The sequence below is a fragment of the Entamoeba invadens genome (genome assembly GCF_000330505.1).
Source record: "Entamoeba invadens IP1 unplaced genomic scaffold scaff_1105074724771, whole genome shotgun sequence".
In the NCBI taxonomy this organism is placed as follows: domain Eukaryota; phylum Evosea; order Mastigamoebida; family Endamoebidae; genus Entamoeba; species Entamoeba invadens.
In genome coordinates, this window is record NW_004191752.1 from 15,467 (window position 1) to 21,386 (window position 5,920).

The following is a 5,920-nucleotide window of genomic DNA, read 5'->3' on the forward strand; positions in this document are numbered from 1 at the left end:
ATTCTACAATTTTTATAATCCAATTTTACAGTTTTTAAAAATAGAAAAATATAACGTTTATATTTAATGGCATTTTTTATGGTCAAACAAAAAAAAATCATGGTGTCTGTGTCAGCGATGTCAATTTTTTAAAATTTTTGAGACCAAAAAAATCACAAAAAATATATTCTTTTTTTCGTTTTTTTGTGAATAAACCTTTCTTCATGCTTTAAATGTTGATATTTTGCAAACCAATCTCTGTGTTTTATTGTTGAATAATCTTCATTTTTTATAATCCGGGTTTACAATTTTTAAATTTAGATTGACATAAGGTTTGTTTTAGATGATGTTTTTTTAATAGCGTTTTTTGTTATGGTTGAACAATAGGCTAAGCACCCGATTTACCACGTTTTATATTTAATTATTTTGTGTAAGTTTTTTGTTAATAATTCATTATGAAGTAGGATATTTAATTAACGATGTAAAAAACTAACTATATCTATAGTTTTTTTCTTTTTTTTGAAATGATTATTTTTTTGTTTTCTTTTTTGAATTTATTACTTTTTAACCATATTATACATCCAAAAAAGAAATACAAGAAATGTGGAGTTTGTAATTCTTTTTCTGGAGAATCCTCGATTGATGTCAAACATATGCAGTCATTATTACAAACAGTACCATTTCGAATACTATATCGATATTAATCTTTTATTATTAAACAATAAAGCTGTTTTAATCAATAATATGAGTTCGTTTTTTATATTGAATATACATAGCTGAGTTTTTAAATCTTTATATTTAATTGATACATCTAATATAATACAACAATTGACAGAAAAATAATCGTACCGTCAAAACAGTATATTTAAGATAAGATGGTACATATTTTGCTCTATTTTTATGAATATCAAATTAAAAAACCAAGTTCAATATTTATCAATCATCAGTGAAACTATAAAAACTATACTTTACTATTTATGACAAAATAAAGGTAAATAACAATAAGGTAAATAGGGACCTACATTGACCACCACCACCACCTTTACCAAAAAAAATATTTGCCGCGAGTGTTTTTTGAAGGGAGTCCACTTTTCAGCCACTGTTTGTGCGTCCCCATGTCACCCACTTTCCTTGTCCGTACTGTGTGGACGCGGATGTGGTTCCCCCCCGCTTGCGGGGGGTCAGGGGGGATCCGCGCCAAGGGAGGACTTGGAAAGTGGGTAAAACAGTGCACAAACAGACTGTTTGAGTGTGTCTTCAGAGCCTTCTTTTCAATGCTCCGTCTTTCTCGGTTTCCACTGACTCGAGGTGAATTTTCGGCATTTTTTGAATTCGGGAACCAGACCTAATATTATCCCAGTTTCCTATTTACTATAATTTGAATTTGAATATGATTCGAAATAGAAAAAATAAATCTATTTTAAGAGGTGGTGGTGGTGGTCAATGTAGGTCCCAGGTAAATAACAAAAATCAATTTCGAAATAACGATTTAAGTTTGATGAATAAAAATATTAATTATGAAAATATCTTCGTAAAGAAAATTCAAAAATACAAAACAAAACAGAACAAAAAGTCCTTCGTATTGAATTTCCCAAAGAAATTATTTCGAAAAGTGAACCTTTTGTGTAAATAATTTGTTTTAAAAGCTGTACGAACATTTTACGGTGGTCGACCATTTTGTGATACACTTTACAACGATTTTAATTTCAACCAAAGTTATTAAAGTGAATTAAAACGATTACAGCGATTTTTGAATGAAAATAAAAGATTATTTATGTCTTTTTGGTGGTTAATATTTAGATTAAACTATTCTTAAAATACATTATATTTATAGTTTGATATTGATAAATAATTAAACAAAGTCGAGAATTAATAATAATTAAATGTTGCATCAACACCACACAAAATTGATGCTGAAAAAATGAAGCGACTGTAAACACCCAATTTTATGTAAAGAATTACACCTTTTATAACTCGAGAGTCCAACTTTTGTCACACTTTTGGGATACAAATTATTTTTAATGTTTCACAATTTTGAAACGCCGAATCACAGATTTTGTGTATTTCTTCTTTCATAACAACATCTTCAAGTTTTCGACAATTTTTGAACATAAATTTTCTGATTTTAGTTAGTGTTGTTGGAAGATGTAAAGAAGTGAGTGATGATAAATTTGCAAAGACGAGGTGTTTGTCGAACAACACACTTTCTTCAATTTGATACTTCTTATGTGACTGCATCCCATGAAACACTGTTTTCCAATCAAACAACTTTCGTTGATGATTTTAACAGACTCCAGCATTGTATAATTTTTATAACACCAATTTTTGATTTCATCGACACTTTCAGGCAATTCAAGATGTTTTAAATTGCACGATTTAACAATGAAATTGTCCAACAATTTGGCGCCTTTAGCCGGAACAAAATTGCTATGAATAATGAAAATGCGCCGTAAGTAGACGAAGTGGCAAACTAAGTGGATTTTGGTAGATTTCGGGAACAATCAAAAATTTTTTAATGAATCGGTTTGGAAACCATTTTTTTCTGTTATTGTATAATTTTAAAACTATGTTTTTATCAAACACAAATAATAAACCAAAATAATTTGGTTTATTATTATGTTAATAATATTAATAATAATTGCTTTAATTGTTAAGGCGACCTTGAAGATCCATCAAAGTGCTTGGGCTGACAATTATTATTTAAAGTCAAAAACATACGTAAAATAATTAAGAACTTGTAACAAATGGTTTGAAATGCGTGTCAAATAATTGTAAATATAAAAAAATAATTAATTATTTTTTGTGTTAAAAAAAGTGTTTATAAAAATAATTATTTGGTAAACAAAAAAATAATTGTATTTCTTTAAATTATCATATTTAAACAATTGTATTTCATATTAAAAATGTAGTTTTTTGATAATCACACACTCTGTTGTCAAAATGACAAGACATGGAATGATAAATAAATAATTAATAATTGTGTTTAAATGTATTTGTTGATGTTAATATAAACCAAAGATAATAATTGTTTTTGACATATTTTTGATTTATGAATATATCTTTTATATTTAAAATAGGTGTGACCATTTAAATTGTGTAACTACATCAAAAAAATATTTTTCAATAACTCATTGTTGATAATAACATGTAAATAACGTTATTGAACATATATATTATCTTTTTTATTTATTATGTCTTACTACACACACACAAATAACACAATTATAATATTGACATTACAACTGTTATTGAATAGTCAAATAATAACATGATTATACAGTTACTTTTAATGAATTTATTATGATAATTAATATAACATGGTTTACTTTTATACTTAACAAGTTCATTGTAAAAATGAATTAATTTATAAAACATTTATACTTTTTGAGTGTGTAAACATATAATTTCAAACTGAACAAATACAAAAGTATTAAAGTATAAAAAGAATGTGAATGGTTATTTTTACGACTTGTGGTTCACCCATTTGTACATGTTACGTTTAAATAAAATATTTATTTACTGGTTAATATAACTGACAATTACATTAATTTTGTTTATGATAAATAATCAAATATACACATGAATAAATAAAAAATGTTGATAATAAAGTAATTTGTTTTTTAATTACATTGGTGTTGTCACTTAGATACGATTAATATATCTTATAAATTTAATTAAAAATATTTTTTTACTACATTATTAATTAATTTGAAAGTAATTGAATTGTTATTTGTTTGTGTATTACTTATAAAACTCGTGCATTGTATTTTATCCAAAAAGACAAACGTTTATGTTTTAATTCACTGTTATATATGATTTTGAGAAATAACTGTTATTATAGATAAATATGTATAGAATTAATATTTAAAATAATAATGTGTATTCAGTTTTGTTGAAACAACTAAGTTAATGTACCACAACGAATAATTCTAAACAATTTTATAATTTTTTATCGTCTGCTTTCATTTATTGATGATAAAATATTTATTTTTATATTTTATGTATATATGTAAGAAAGCAACAAGTTAAAAGCAAAAATGTTTTAAGATGTGTTATTCTAGTAATTTTGGTAATGATTTCAAGTTCAGGTTTGATGTTACACGTTTACACACTAAAAAGTTATCCAGTTTTTTATTTTGTTTATTTATAAAAATGAAAATGTTGTGATTAACAGTGAAATTTAATATATCATCTATTGTTATTAAATTATTTATATTAATAATCAATACATGTTTCTATTATATATAATAATAAATGTTGTGGTGTTACTAAGGTATATATGTTTAATTATGTGTTTTATATGAAGAATAAGAAAACAATAGTTAAGAAAGTATAATCGTATATAACAACTCTCTTACATGTAATTATCAACAAAAAGTTGAACGAAAATAGTGTACATAGACGTAGTTACACAATGAAATTGATGATAATCGTTTATTTTTGTTTTATAAATATCATAATTATTACACATAAGTTATTATTTACAATCAATAAATTCAATGTTATAAACAACTATTATTTAAGTGTAATTTGATTTGAGTATTATTATAGTATCAACACTGTTGTATTTTTTTGTTTATTTGAACGTTTAATTGTGTTGATAACTCTGTTGCGTGAAAATTAATAACACGATCCGTTAAGGTTAATGGTGATTATATATAATTAATTCAACAATGTGTAAATTTAGAAAAAAAAATGTGAAATTTTAAAAAATATTTTTTTGTTATTTGGTAAAGAAAAAAGTAAAATGCCGATTTACTAAAAAATAATTAATTCGACCCAAAAGATCTTAGGATTACTTGGTTGATGACAATCTCGAAAGTCATTTTAATATTGTAAGTTGAAAAACAATGATAAAAATTATCCCGTTTTCACTTCGTAAGGATAATTACTAAAAGTTAATATAAAATTGTTTATTTAGAAAAAGTTTTTTTTATTTTTAAGTTGAATTTATTTATTTTGTGATTTGTTTTAAAAAAACTCAAAAATGAATAACAAAAACGATTACAAATTAATTACTTTAAAATGTTGTTTAAAGTAACATAATTTAAATAGTCAAAAGACTGACATCAGAAACGTAATAACATTGATAGGTTGTTTTTATGGTTAAAATATTAGGATTCAAAATGTAACTGTTTTTCTTGTGGTTTCCAACACATTTTTTAAAAGAAACTCTTAGGTAATTTAGTGTTGATTTACACTTTATTTTAATAAAATAAAACCGTCGGTTAGAAAATTTCGGTTTTGAAAGTGTTTTATTGTACAAAAAAACGAAACAATGTTTTAGAACAAATCATTTCTAACTTAACCTTTATTAAAAAAATTCGGTTGGAAAAGTGTCAAATTAATAGAAGCGCCAATATTGAAAATATTGTAGCAATAACAATATCTCCATTTTCTTGTTTGTAACACACTCCTTTATTATTAGGAACGTATAAAAATTCTTCTCCATTATTAAATGTTAAGCATCCGACACATTGATTTTCTTCGTTGTATGAAAAACAATGATTTTCGAAAAGGCATTTACCATCACTTTTGAGTGTTGCATCTTCTTCACATATTTTGCACTTTTTGTCTAGAGATTCAACTAAGCAATTTTCAATTGGTTTGATCGTTTCGCAATTATCTTGGGTTTTAACACACCATCCAACTTTTGTGCATTTTTTGTCACATTTGTTACAATTGTAATTTTCATCCAAAAAATAACCATCTATACACTGTACACACACATTTCTTGTTGTATCAATATCAACACAGTCTTTTGGAATACATTTATTAAATGGTTCACCAAATGTTTTACATTTATTACCACATTGTTGACACTTTTGCTCGTCATTTAAATTAAAACATGAAACATCTGAACACGTCACACATTTTTCATTAAGTTCATCATTTGAAAAATATCCAGGAAGACAACCTTCACATTTACTTTTGTCATTTA